Source organism: Podarcis raffonei, chromosome 9, assembly GCF_027172205.1.
Source record: "Podarcis raffonei isolate rPodRaf1 chromosome 9, rPodRaf1.pri, whole genome shotgun sequence".
Taxonomy (NCBI): domain Eukaryota; kingdom Metazoa; phylum Chordata; class Lepidosauria; order Squamata; family Lacertidae; genus Podarcis; species Podarcis raffonei.
Window position 1 is genome coordinate 29119803 of NC_070610.1, and position 15846 is coordinate 29135648.

At 41.1% G+C, this 15846-nt stretch overlaps 1 protein-coding gene across 1 annotated transcript in view; it reads left to right on the forward strand.

Annotated features, from left to right (window-relative positions):
• The window catches only part of MTNR1A (melatonin receptor 1A), a 75015-nt gene that overhangs the window by 34592 nt on the left and 24577 nt on the right, over nt 1–15846 (forward strand). The window lies entirely within an intron of this gene.

The following is a 15846-nucleotide window of genomic DNA, read 5'->3' on the forward strand; positions in this document are numbered from 1 at the left end:
GATGTGATGAGCCCTCACCCTGCAAATGTGTGGACACAAATTTGTAGAGAATGTACAAATGCTAAGATACATGTATGGATGTAAATTTAGATATAACAACTATAATTTAAATAGAAATAATACAATACAATAATACCTCTCGCCCTAGCAAAGAAGACTGTAACCAGCTGATCTGTGTACTGTATCTGCTTAGTCTGCTGTCCACCCGCTGGCTACTGAAGGGCCAGTTGAAAGCCCCTGCTGTTTTTTCCTCTGATTTTTTTAACTGAATTTGGATTGGACAACTCTTCAAACAGAGCATGTTTCCAGGCAGATGACTCTAATAAAGTTGAATACACAATCACCCCAAGCTAAATAGGATTGCAACCTAATTCTGCCACTGAAATAAATAGCACCCCGGTTCGTGTGGATTGTGCATTTATATTTTGCTTTTTAATAGTTTAATAAGTGCTTAAAGGTAAAGGTAAAGGGACCCCTGACCATTAGGTCCAGTTGTGCCCGACTCTGGGGTTGCGGCCCTCATCTCGCTTTATTGGCCGAGGGAGCCGGCGTACAGCTTCCGGGTCATGTGGCCAGCATGACTAAGCCGCTTCTGGCGAACCAGAGCAGCACACGGAAACACTTACTTGACACTAAATACTTATCAATATCTTTGTATTTTCAATAAAAACTCTACAAAAGGGTATGTGCATCTGTCTGCTGTAAAATAAAATGAAATACTCAGAATAAAACTTTTCCAAGAACATTAATATTAGCAGGAATATATCTGGAACAGTTCTAAATAATAATTTTAGGACAATTATCTCTCACTGATTTTCCCAGATTCCTGTTGAAAAAATGCAAGTCTTCACTGGCAGAAAGGTTGAACTAAAAAGATAGTTCACTATATAGTACTTATTTAGACACATCACATGTTTGATATTGTTCATTGATCTACGGCTGTAGGGATCATTGAAAGAATTAAAACTCTGGAAATAATTTGTAGATGCCTGAGAAAATTCGACAAATAACTATTATAGGATTGTCATATATTAGGCTCTGATCCAGTAAATGTTTCCTACATTTTGCTTTTCTTGTTGTTTGATGGGTTTTGAAGATTAATGAGTGAGATATGACTGAACTGAATTCCCAGTATTATAATGATCAACACAACACTTTAGCTCTCAAACAGTTTCGGAGTAGCAGGTGAGGGTCAACAAGAATAGCATGGATCTGAAGTTGTTCAAAAGCATCCGGCTAATTATTGTTTGTATTCTTCGAGTGCTGGTATATTAATGGTTTACTTTCCACATGAGTGGATGTTGTTGCCTCAATCACCTCAGAACATTAGAGGCTTATCTGAACTTTGCAATGATGTGTTGTTTAATTAGGTATTTCCATGTATATTATGCCCTCAACTGAACATCCAAGGGGGGAAAGGATCAAAACATACACAAGCATTCACTTACGAAAAGCCTGGAGGGAATACACACTTTAGTGATCTTAGCAACATAGTGTGTGAGAAAAAATGACATAGACTCTCTGAAACAGCAAAAAAGTAATCTGACCCATTTGTCAGGCTGCAACAGCAAACAGATGTTTAGGTTCATATAGGCTTTTTGGGATCCCCACGCTCTCCATAACCATCCAGGGATCCTTTACCCATAGCCCCCACACCCTCCTCATAGTAGCTGTTTTCTGACCGGTACCCCCAGCACTCTCTCAAAATTTGAAAGGTGCTCACTAGTCCATAAGGTTTGGCAACCCCTGCTTTAAGCCACAATATATATATTTAAAATCTTGGTTTCTTTGAGGCCAGTGGCTGTACATTTGGAGCCCTCAGGAAGAAGATAGCTGGGGCTTAGCTTGTAGTTAAATCTGCCTTCTGACCTTTTCACAAAATTTCAGTCTTTAGAAAATCATTAAAATAATTGCTTAGAAATGCATTCAAGCAGCTGTAATTTACAGTATCAGTCACTAGAGGGGAAAATGGTCCACAGTTTTGGAATGAAGAACAATGCTAATACAGTTCTTTCCACCTTCCCCACTATTTATATGAATAGCAAACTAAGTATTTTAAATAGGACTTGCAAATGTTTTGAGACAAGGATGTCAAGCGATTGTTTAAATGCTTTAAACAGCACGATGCAAACCTCTGACCACTGAAAACGAAGCCATGTTGGTGCAGTGAGATTTTGTGTAGTTAAGCAATGGGAAGTGGGCTGTGGGGTTCTTGTAGTCTTTCCCTGCTCCACTACAAATCCCCCACTTCTCTTATTGGCTTTACTATAATATTAAGTCTGCCCCAGTGCTGACCATGGTTAACACTAAGCAGATACACTCTTAAATATGGTTTGCCAGCTTGCTTCAAACCCTAGTTTCAAACTTTTTTAAAAAACAGCAACATGGGAACCATGGTGAACTTTATTATTGCTCACACCAGTGCAGACATGAAACCATAGCAAAAGCCAACAAAGGAAAGGAGAGAGGAATACATACCAGAGAGAGGAGGAGCAGGCAGTGAGGCCATTCATGAATGCAAAATGAACTGTCATTTCAGCCTCTTTGTATATGCTGTGAATGAGCGCTCATCAATTTCTGCCTCAAAGCTTGTGTAGCCTAAGTTTGAACCAACGGAATTTGGTTCAGTAAAAGGTGGGGTGTGAAATGGAACAGCATCAAAAGGACATCACCCTCCAAAACCTCCCGATGCTCCAGTTTTGTGTGTCCAATGCATTTCAGTGTTTTGACTTCTGTGTGGGTAAGATCATATTCCATTATCTTGGCCTAGCAGCTTCCAGAAGACATGTTCTTTCAAAAACTAAATGTTGATGAAAGACAACAGGAGTAGCTGGGCACAAGATATGGGCTGACTCTTACTCGGTGCTCTCAGATGGGTTTTCCCATACCCACCAACTGTCCTGGAAAAAACGGGACATCCCATTTTTTTCTAGAGAGGATGGTGGCAAAAATGGCCGCTGTGATCTCACACAATTTTGGCCCTGACTCTTGCCCCCAAGAAAATGCTTTTGGGGGGCAGCGATCTCATGTGGGTCATGTGACCTGTGTAGGTGTGTGGCCCTGGAAGATGGCATCCCAGTTTGTATTGAATGGTATGGTTTGCTCTATTCCATGGCTGATTTGCCCCCATATGAAGCAATGAATCATTCACGTCCATGTACATGGTTTAAAAAGCTGGTGAACTAGAAGGCATTAAAATGCTATGCATCAAGGTTGTTTTCTCAATAGCTAGGAAAGATTTCTTTTTATACCAAATTCCATTATCATGGTTGGAATGATCCCCTTTACTGGTCCTTCCTTTTTTAAAATCTCACTTTTTGAGGTGTCTTGTGCCAATAGGATCACTGTCCAGTGCTAGATATTACCCTTCTGTGGCCAATATTGCCATGTGGGCATTATCAGCCGTTAGTTACTGACGTATTTTTTGCTTCTTTGCAAAAGGGCCACTTTTCTTATGAAAAATCTTAGCTATCTTTATGGTATAGTGCTAGAGCAATGCGTGGTACAGTTTCTGTATTGTTGCTGGTTGTGGTGTGCACTTAGTTTATTGTTAAGCATAGAAATAGTGGTGTTCAAAAATGGGTTCATCCCACTCAAAGACTTCCTGTAGCAGTTAGTGGTTTTTGTTCAGAGCACACATTAGGAGATTTTGTTAAGGAGCTCTATTCTATTCCAGCAAATTATGTCCATGTAATCTGTAAGAAACTGGGAACATGCATTTTGTTAATCTAGTAATAAAGATTAAGGGCAATTTAAAATGGATTAACCCGCATCCCACAAAATTGAACTCTTCAGTATGCGGTGTTGAGCTAGCAGTTTTATAGCATTGAAAGTAATCCTCAATCAGCAAAAATGTCATTAAAAGAACTAGAGAATCTGCTTTTATAGAAAAAATGAATATAACATTATTTGCAAAAATCTTCACTTTAATTCTAATTTTTCTTAATTCACAAATTAATACTCAGCCTCCCCCCTTTTTGGGTGATATGAGCTGCTAGATCTTGAACAGAAATCTTCAATTAATTGCCCAGACCAAAATAGACTGTGACCTCAGTGAAAGCTACGGGTTCTTTTACAACACACACACCAATTCAGGACACAGTGATGATTGAAAACACCATTGGGGATCCCCAGTATCCATGGCTGAGATTCTCACCTACTCACCCATGGCAGAGATCCTCAATTGCAGCTTGAGAACATGGAGGAGAACAAACCCTTTACAGGCAGTTTCCCATTCAATGTGATTGTGTATGAATGGGGAGCGTGGTTTATAGGTGCAAATGCTGTTATAGAAAGGAAGTAAGAAAAAAGTGTAGGTCATTGGGAGCCAATGTGGTATCCTATGTGATACCCATCATTCTCTACCATTAGCCATGATGGCTGGGACTGAAACGTGTTGTACTGCAAAACATCTGCAGAGCACCATGTTGACAATCCCTGACCAAAGCTTCTTCCTTCCTTCTTTTCTACTCTAGCATTTAGACCTGCAAACTATTGGTATGGCTTTTCATTATATAGACTACTATAAGGAAAGTGCAGTGCAACCCTACCTATGGTTATTCAGAAGTAAGTCTTGTTGGGTTAAATGGGATTTACTTCCAGGTCAGTGTGCATAGAATTGTAGTCTCAATAATCACCAATATATCCTAGATTCAGGTAAGTAGCTGTGTTGGTCTGACACAGTTGAAATATATATATTGTCCAGTAGCACCTTAGAGACCAACTAAGTTTGTTCTTGGTATAAGCTTTCGTGTGCATGCACACTTCTTCAGATACCAATATATACCAATATATCCTGTGAACCTGGGAGTATGACAGGTGTGCCGAGTTGGGCCCAACAGTGGGAGGGGGGCTGTTGTGTGTGCATGACATCACATGCACAATGCCCCACCCTCCATCAGGCCACAAAGCTGCCGGGACGTGCTGGTGCCTGCCAGGATACTCTGGCGATCGCAGCGGAGGGTACAGAGGGTGAAAATTGCCCTCCAAGCCTCCCTCCTGGTGGGCTGGCACTCTGGTGATTGTAGCAGGGGGAGAAAATCACCCTCCGAGCCTTCCACCCAGCATGGTGGCACTCACCCAGGGGGCGGGATGGTGGCCCCCTCAATATTGAGGGGGCTTAGACCCCTGCCTCAAAATATTGAGAGGGCTGAAGCCACTTCTGCTCTCTATAGCTGGTGCCCCTGGAGTATGATCCATGGGACCCACTAAGAACCAATGTCTGGCTATGCTTATGTAGGATTGCACTGTGGTGCAACTTCATGGGCCTTAGTTCTGAATACACGTGCATAGGATGATGCTATAAAGTTGCAATCCTATGTACACTTAACCATGGATAAGTCTTATTTGACTTAAAGGGACTTGCTTCTGATGAAAGATTGGATTGTAGCTATCTGTAGTTCTAAATGTCCTCTAGTTTCTAAGATTTCAGCAAAGCCCTATTACGTGAAGGCCATTTATCTGAAAATATTATATGTTCCCCCCTGCCGCTGCCCTTTTTGGGTGTTCCACACACTGCCTATTGCACATGCTCACTAGTTTAATGTTTCTCATATCATTTTTGGATAACAACATTTAAGATGCTCAATTATATAAGCAGCACCTACCAAAAATACACCAAAAATGTTATACTGTTCCAGCACACTCTCTCTCTCTCTCTCTCTCTCTCTCTCTCTCCACACACACACACACAGCTGAGAAATAGCCTTTGTACAAAATTGCTGAGGCCACATCACAGATTGGAAACCCATTTTAACAGCACCCAGAAGTAGCTTCCAAATCCAATTAGCCCACTATGACCTAGCTAATCCAACACAGTTCTTTAAAAAGGAGTTGTGTACTTTTCATTATAACTTCTTATTTCTTCTATAATAATATATCACATTTCTGCAAGTCTGCCTCGTTTCTACTCCTGAACTGCTTTGCTGGTGTAGCTGGACGAATGCAGATTACAGCAGGAGGTGGATGCAAAGCTGATAGACTGCGTTCAGGGAACCTGTATCTTTTTGCCTGCAAAAAGAGACCCCCATTAGATCCTTTGATGTTATGCTAAGAACTACCCAGAGGAATATCACAGCCTTCCCCTACTATAAGGAGCCAGTAGGACTTTGACCTAAGTAGCCGTTATATTCACCCCAAATTCATCCCAGACTTCAGATTTATTCTAAAGACAAGTATCAAATTATCAAGCATCAAATCTCTAGTGTCTAACAGGCTAGGAAATAAATGGTCTAGAATGAATGTGGATATATGAAGGCAATGGAAAAAAATATGTAGTTTCCTGTCCATTCAGCTACTGTCTATCTTTGTATCTGCCAACATCTCAAGAACACTTGCAGTACGATATTCTGCTCCTCACTTAATCCAAAAATACCGCCTGAGCTTTTTGACAAACAGCCGACTATCTGTGAGATTCTTTGTGCTTTTCAATTTCTGTAGCCTTTCAAGAGATGGTAGTTGCTTTCAGCTATGGAAGATTTTTAAAAAATAAAAAATAAATCACAGTTTAATATGTTGTTTACCAATTAGTCTCAAATTCAGTCTGAAAACCACAAGCATCTTTGATTTAAATCAGGAGTAGGGAACCTCTTTTAGCCTGGCAAATCTTCCAAAGTCACATTCTGATGATGGGTGGGGCCAGAGACAAGAGGCAAGGCAAAAGTAGGTGGGATAATTTTTCGCATTCTAAGGTATTTTATGTAATTTTATGTATTTTCCATACATTTTATGTGTTTTATATTGACTGTTCCCTTAGTCTTAATGAGAATTGTCTGTAAAATATGTTAAATGCCCATAAAATACATAAAAGCCTAGGGAAGTGTGGAAAGTGTTGGAATGATAAAAATGATCAGTTATGATTGGTGGATGGGTGGAATTTGCTAGAAATAGCCTTATGGACTGCTTGAAGGAATCTGGCAGGTCCATGAACTGGGAGTTCCCCAACACTGATTTAAATAACAACAAAAGCCTGTCTGGGATCATATATACCAGCTTGTATAGTCAATGAGGATCAATAAGATGGATTTGTTAAAATCTTGTCAACTGTTATCTTGACCCTGGTTTTTCTTACCTTACTGCATGCAGAACTTGCTTCTGGCTCTCTATTTACCACCTCCAGTTTTGACATACATTGGTACCTCGGGTTAAGAACTTATTTTGTTCTGGAGGTCTGTTCTTAACCTGAAACTGTTCTTAACCTGAAGCACCACTTTAGCTAATGGGGCCTCTCACTGCCGCCGCCGCACGATTTCTGTTCTCATCCCGAAGCAAAGTTCTTAACCTGAGGTACTATTTCTGGGTTAGCGGAGTCTGTAACCTGAAGCGTCTGTAACCTGAAGCGTCTGTAACCCAAGATCCCACTGTATGAGCAAGGGAGTGTGGGGTGGCTACACCCACTCTTGACTGGCCAAGGGTAAATGCAGTCCTCAGGCCCAAAAATATTGACTAGCCCTGAGTTATAACTATTTCCAGTTTCTGATGAATATTAAGAACATAATTATGACATCTCAAAGCATTCAGTGTGGTGGAAAGCCTATAATCTGTATCTGGCTTACTACAGATCTCAACGTTTTGTCCTAATGCTAATTCAATCTGTCCTCACATCACCTCCTCAATCTTCCTGCTCAGACTTTTTCTCCACAATGTCCAATTAAGACTCATTCCTTGTATATTATTAGAAAACTATCCTGTGGCATTAGTGTCAAAGCTCGTAGAATGCCAACAAATTCCTTTGGTCATTGCATGTAGAGGCAGGACAGCTATTGAGCTCTATCCTGAACAGTTGCTAGCGCATTGATTCATATAACCTTAGAGTTGGAAGAGTCCTTGGAGTCACCTGGTTCAGCCTCCTGCTCAGAGCAGGACTTACAGTGCCAGATACAACTACAGTAAATCTGGCAGATGATCATCTGACCACTGCTTAACTTCTGCAAAGGTGAGACCACCATCTTCGGAGACAGTCTGTTCCACTATTGAACAGCTGATACATTCAAAGGATTATCTTGCCAAAGAGAAGGAATAAACATATCATACAAACCTTGTCCTATCAAAACTTGTTGCATAGCATGGTAATGCAATCCTGTGACTCTCCTAGCTGATGTTGATTCTTCCTGTACTGAGTTTCTCCAAAGCTCACTAGCCATCATTGAGAGGATGTGTTGGTCCAGATGAACTGGGTACCAGTTGTCCACCTGAGCCCATCTTAATTATTTGTTTTGGTTCTTTTTCATTAGCACTTTTTGTTATAGCTTCTGCCTGTGGGGAATAAGACAGAGAAGAACATTTTGTCACTTCTGGGTTCTGTTTTATTTTCTCAGCAGAGAAAAGGTAGACCGGTCTATTATTCTCATTTCATTCCTTGTGTTAGTGGGACATATTCCTTTCAGTCCCACTAACACCAGGTTTACATCATTAAAGAGAATACTTGTAACCATTCAACTAATAGTTTTATAGCCTAGCCATCTTTCCTCCCCCCCCCCTTCCTTCCCCTTTTCGGTCATGAACCCAAGCTATTACAGGAGTAGGTTATTGCTTATTTGGAAGAAGGATCGTAGACGTAACCTTGAATGGCTTTGAAGCTCTGTCAAAACAAAAAAAAATTTTCCTTCCAGTAGCACCTTAAAGACCAACTAAGTTAGTTCTTGGTATGAGCTTTCGTGTGCATGCACACTTCTTCAGATACATTTTTTGTTTTGACTATGGCAGACCAACACGGCTACCTTTCTGTAATTTGAAGCTCTGTGTTATATATCTATATATCTATATCTTTATACCTTGTCTTTTGCCAGTTGACTATAATTATTGCTAATAACAATAAAAAAATAAATAAAAAGAATGCAGTTGACAAGTGAGGATGAATTAAAGTAGCCAACAACTTAACTGAAACAACCTTCAAGTTCAACCCAATAATTTTCTTTGAAAGCCATAATTAAAGAGACTTTAATACAACAATTGAGAAAATCCTCTCATGTACCTCTGCCCACCATACTTCAGATGACGATTGCAGAGTGGTGCGGAGAGTGATTTATGCCATGCTGAGCTTCTTGGGGGAAAGCATGAGATATCAATGCCACACTTCAGATCGTTACTATGGCAACTGGTAAGCCCTGATGTGGCTAAATCTAAGACAGCCTAAGATATTGTAAACTGCCCTGTGATCTTTGTATGAAGGGTGGTATAAAATTTAATACATAATTGTAATAATAATTGAACTCCAAAGAACACTTGGAAAAAGATAAGCAAAGCCACTTAGACTGCAATTTTAAATAGACTTGCTTGGAACTGAAGCCCATTGAACTCAATGGGGCTTAAGAGTAAATCTGGATAGGTCTGGGTAAAAATGGATAATCTGATTTAAGTTATATTGTTGCTTTCAAATAGCAGTTTACCAAACTTTGGGCTGACTAGAAGAACATCTCTATCTCTTCCAAATTTTGGCACCTGTCCCTTGACTTCGTACCTGTGGAACATATCCAGCAACCTAATTTAGCCACATTATTGCTTGTAGCAATTAAAAACTGCAGTTAGCCAAATTATGATATATACTTTTTCATGCACCAGTCAGCATGGCAGTGCTAGCTTTGAAATGACTGTGTTTAAACTCCTTCCCTACTGTGCAGACTTTAATTTGTTCCTATGGCTAAGATGATTATGTTTTATTTGTATTGCTACAACTGGAAATATGTTCCTGTAATTAGGTGGTTGATATATTCATCAGTTTCACTGGAAGTTAATTTATTCAAAGCAGTCTCATTTTTTATTGCCCAGAAAAATCTATGTACCATATATTCAAATCCACACCCAATGTAAAGACCTATTTCTTTGTGGGCAGCTTGTGCACTAGAAAAATGAGCCAAAAGTGACTTTTCAGAAGTCAGTCACAGCCAGAGCCCCCCACATCCCTGGACCACTTCCAATATTATTTTGGAGGGTTCCTCCAATCCCCTGGAGCATCTTTTCCTTCTTCTTTCAGTTGGTAGAGTAAAGGTAAAGGGACCCTTGACCATTAGGTCCAGTCACGGATGACTCTGGGGTTGTGGCGCTCATCTCGCTTTACTGGCCGAGGGAGCCAGCGTATAGCTTCCGGGTCATGTGGCCAGCATGACTAAGCCGCTTTTGGCGAACCAGAGCAGCACACGGAAACACCGTTTACCTTCCCGCTGGAGCGGTACCTATTTATCTACTTGCACTTTGACATGCTTTCGAACTGGTAGGTTTGCAGGAGCTGGGACTGAGCAACAGGAGCTCACCCTGTCGCGGAGATTCGAACCACCGACCTTCTGATCGGCAAGTCCTAGGCTCTGTGGTTTAACCCACAGTGCCACCCGTGTCCCTAGTTGGTAGAGTATGAGACTCTTAATCTCAGAGTCATGGGTTTGAGCCCCACATTGGGTGAAAGATTCCTGCATTGCAGGCTGTTAGATCCTCCGTACTGAGGAAGTTTAGTTTTAATTGGATACAAAAAAAATCCCACCTCTGCTTATGAATAGTGTATGTGTGACGTTATTAACCCCCCACCCATCTGCAGCCCTGTGCCCTAAACATTGTCTCCAGGGAATCAGGATACTGTCTAGTCTCTAGAGAAGCTTTCTTTATTTTATTTTATTTTTGCAGTGTGTGTGTGTGTGTGTTAAGGGCAGCAGGAGCAGAAAGTACTTCTGCTTCCACAACATAATGTTTTGGACCAAGGCCAAGCCACTGAGAAAGCAAAGCAAAGAAATTTTTAGTGTATGAGTGGCTCTGACTGCTTCTCAGTGATTTCCCATAGTTTATTGACACCACCTTTGTATTTATCTGAGGATTTGAGTGGCTTCTTTGTCAATGATACCACACGGAAGGCGAATTCAATAAAAGCATATAACAAGAGGTTAGCACAGCTGAAAAATGTTCAGGTCACTTGGTGAAACAGGCTATTGTTGCCATGCATAGAGTGAGTGTTATTAAATGGATGAACCTGTTGAGCTATGCTTTAGAACAAAGGTTATACTGAAATCTAAATACAAAGCTATTTTCCATTCGGGAGGGGGTTGTTTAAAAAGTGTGTCAGTACTGCTTTAAATTTTGAGAGCATGCCAGCTATTAGTCTCACTTCAAATGCATGTCTTGGCAGGTACGTAAATATTGCGTGTAATTTATTGCATGAAGAAATAAGTGCCTGGAAGAACAGTCTGCCTTGGCTTTTAACTCCTGGCTCAAAGCTGTTTAGGATTTAAAAAAATATATTACAGATGTAAATTAAAACTTCATGAAGCAGTCAGAATCTGTTTCGGAGAAAGTTATTCATTGAATTAATGACTGCTGAAGTAACTGTATCTATTCCTAGCAGTAGTCACTGTATCTATTCCTAACAGTAGCAGTGGTTGCTTGTGGGAAGAACCTTTTCCAAAGCAATTCAGAGTTTCACACATTTCCCATGCAAATTCTACCTTCAGATGTGCAAATTAATTTCTCCAAATGTGACTTCAACATTTTAACTCACTGCTGCAGAATAGAATCTGATTGTTTTAAACTATTTGGTCATCAAAACAAACCAACCAGTACCAAACAGCATTTGCAATGATCATTAAAATTACATTCTCCCACACAACTGGTGGGATTTTTTTTGGGACCCAGTGCACTGCAGATGGATTCAGCCCTCCAGTGCGCTTATGAAAGAGGAAACAAATTTGCTGGTGCAAAAAAAAAATTGCAGGTGGGATGGAGGGTCCAAAAATAAATCAGTGGCCCCACATAAATAATAAGATGTCCGACAGACAGAATGCCAACTGGTTAAGCTTTCAACATAATAGTATTTACATACTAGGCAAGCTTGATGTTCAATTTATGCCTGCCACAAAGCTGTTAGTCACAAGACCCCTGCTTTCCCCAAAGCCAGTCCTAAACCATGCAAAGAACTTGCAGCTGTAAACCAGATATGTTACCGTAGGTCTTTCATCAACCGATTTTAATTCTTGATGCAAAACCAGATGTGGTATTTCAGATGGTTGTGTGTGTACTTTTCACAGCTTAACTGCATCCCTCCCCCCCCCAAAAAAAATGCACACGCACCACCACACCAAGAGGCTGGATAACAACAGTGGATTATATTGTGGGGTTTTCATACACTGCAGCATGATCAATGTCATGTATTATGGGTGCTGTAGTCCAACATCTGGAGGCTACCACATTGGCTACTTGTAGCATAGACAATTCTGAACCGGTTGGAGCAAAAGTCCAACTCAGTGTAAAGTTGCACCCTATGTTCCTTTTGGGCTGAGTAGACATGTATAGAATTGCATTTGTCCAGCATACCCAAAAGGAAAGGAAGTCAATGATTTTGAATTACAGTACTAATCAGCCCTAAGAACAAGTTATTCTAGGTTGTATCACCATCTCTGTATTCAGTTGTCCAAAAGCTCTTATATTCAAGTGATTACTTTCCTTCTCTGCTGCGTTTGCAACTACTTCAGAGTGAGATCTTTGTAGAACTGGGTCATCCACAGGGGTTTAACACATGAAAGACCCCACTGCTAGTTAACTACTGTACTATAGCCACCACATGGGGATCTTTAGAGCACTTTTATCTGTGTTAGCTTGCAGACAGGAGGGGAAAGTATCTGTTTTCATCCACTGAGTGTCATGAATAGAATGGTTAGCTGCCTGGGAGACACATGGTGTCTTAAAGCTTACTGTGTGGTCCTTATGTGGAGGAACGTGCCTCTGGCCTTTCGCCTCAGGATTAAGCCCTGTTTTTCCACCCACCCCTTTACAGCAATGTGGCTGCCAGTTGTCTGACTCTATCCTGAATAGATTCCAACTCCTAGGGGCCAAGGCAGTTCCAGCCTCCCCCAATGTATTTTTTGAGAGTTTTGGGCCCCCTCAGTTTTCAGAGGCTGTTCAGCTCTGCCCCTGGTTCCTCGCGGCATCATGCGCATGACACCAGGACTTTGCATTATGTCACATTGTGCTTCCTCAATCCTCTGGAGAAGCTGGCGCCTCTGCTATCCTGAGTGGTTGTTACCCTGTGTTGGAATTCACATCTTCTGCAAGTTAGATCTTTGTGGGAAATGAATTAATATACCGGTAAATAGTTGGAAGCACACTGATGGTTTGTGGTATTATGAGACTGTACTTATAGCTGCTAGCTCAAGATTTGTATTATCTTCATAACAAACTGACCTAAAAGTATCAAACCAAATCTGAATTTTAAGCAAGAGTTTTAAGGAGCAAAGCACATGAAAATGAACTGATAAGTTCTCACTTTTGTTGGGATATCTAGAACAAATAACATTTATGGGTGGAAGTAGATGTTATAAGAAAAATGGCAATCTTGTCAAATTCTCCCATTCTTTCACTCTTTCTCCTGCATTATATACTGCAACTTACCCTGCATCTTAATATTGTTGCAATGTGCTCTACTATAGCCCTGTTCAGTTTTATACCTGTGAGCATCAAATGCAAGAAAGTGTCATCAAGAATATATGAGATAGGCCTTTCTCCTATATGTGCAGACCAGCCATGCCCTTCAGACAATCTGTGATTGGCATCAGCCTGAAGGGGAATATAGAAATATATGTAGGGCTCCCTCAACAGAGACAATCATATTGATTGATCAGGATTTATGTTGACATGTAAGGAGACCTACATCTGTGCTCATGTAGGCCCCCTCAGATTGCTGCCAATCACACATTGACTGGGCCCGGGTGTGGCATGTCCAGTCTACATTTCAGAGTCTGGGAGGGTCACATGATCTGGATAGTCCTTTCACATATCTGGAAACTATGGGTGTCACTTACATATAGGACATCTATATACAGAGCACATGTACGACAGTATGTATGAGGAGTGCACTTGTATCTGTTTTGCCATGCATATAAGTGCTAGGAATCGGAGACATGCTACATACTGTCTGAAGCAGACATGTGCATAAGTGTGACAGTGGACATGCACTTTGTCACAAATTTTTAAATGTGAGTAACATCCTTGAAGGTGATTGTAAAGTATGATACGATCTGTATTCTGCTTTTCCCCAGGGAATTCTCAGCTCTCATAGGCTGTTCCACCATTTTGTTTCGCATGGGATTGATGACCAACTGTCCTGTGTGTTAGCTCCACAGACATCCCACTCCAGTTGTTGGTCTTAATCTTTCCTCTGAGCATCTTGTGTCAGTTTTCATAATAGAAGCTGGACATGACGATTCTGGTAAACGTAATAGCCAGGGAGATGCCATGTAAAAGCAACAATAACTAGCTTCTGATTTCCATGATATGCTTTGCCTATACACATTTGTAAAAGTCCCCACCTCATATCCATTTGTGTTAATACTCTGCATCTTCTATCTTCATCAGAAGAACATAATGGCTTCTGTTGACCATTACTGTGTAGTGGCCGGCGGAGTTCTAGTCATCAGATGACTAGCCCACACAAGGAAGTTGACTTATTACACCTTTTCTCCTCCCATATTTTTCGCACAGGAAGATATATCCTATGCTAGTAGACTACTCCCTGACTTCCTCCAAGGCCGAACAAAGGAACCAGACAGGGGCAAGGGTGCTGACTTGCCCCACACATTGTTGGGGCACATCACGTGATGCATCACGTTACATGTCATGTGACACATCCCGCCCACACCTAGTGCAACATCATCAGGGAGGCAAAGTGGGGCTGCCGGGGTCCACGCTCTGCCTCCTCCTCCCCACGTGGCATTGGCAGGGAGGAGGTAAAAATGGGGTGGGAGCTGAAGACCCCTCAGCCCCCACCACTTGGCACACCTGCGCAGGGGCTGTTCACAGACACCCATGCTGCCTGCCCCACTGGTTTCATCCCTGATATCCATGAGGATTCTATGTGCCTAGACAAACCTATGGAATGGGCATATCACTGGTTTCTATAATTATTTATTCATCTTATTGGTAGCTGTACCATTTATTGCAGCTCTGCAACTATGCCACTTTAAAATGATAACAGTTCCAGCTTCGTTCCAAATGAACTAAAAGGGATATAGTTTTCTCTGTATTTTGAGTTTTAAAAGTTGGCGAGGAGAAAATAACCCAGAGCTACTGTCCATAAATACATTTCAAATAGCCCTCAAGAAGATGAATGATATACTGGAACAAAATGGTATCATTTTAATTCAGTTTGCTTCCAGACATTCTGTTTTAATGAGAGGATCAGAGTTCAGCCTGACTGCTTTGGTATTGAAAAGGAACAGATTAAAAAGGGAATCAGGAAAATATACAAAATTGCAAGTTTTCTCATCCCCTGCCAGAGCTAAGAAATTCACAATTTGATTATGTGTGAGAAGAAAAAGGAAGAATAAATGTTTTAAAAGTGATATAAGCTTCACAACAGCCTGCGTTTCTATTCCTCTTGGTACTATTTTGTGATTATAGATGCAACACACTGTACATTACTTTTACAGTAATAGCAGGACTATTAAAAACATGCATACAGGCAGTAACTGCAGTAGGAGTCTGCCTTTGTGTCCTTTAATTCTGTCTTATAACCCTGAAGGGCATTGTTCCTTTTAAAGAAGCTTCTTGCACCGCGCCCCGTTTTCTGTTGCAAGGGTACAGTGCCAAATCAAAGCTGCCTATTCCCATTGCCAATGGAGCAATTGCAATTATGCTGATAAGGAGCAAAAGCCCAAGTGCAAGAACTGTCAAACATAATTTAGTGTAACCAGTATGTGGCTGGAAGCAAACCAGGGACAGAGAAGCAAAGTGTCTGACATTATTTTTTCTGCGCAGAAGACATTGGAAGAAGCACTAGCAACAAATGTTGGAGGGATAATACTGGGAAGGCAATGGAGAGCACAGAAAGCCACAGCTGAGGCACCAGCTACTTCTTGCAAACTTTGAAAATCTGTT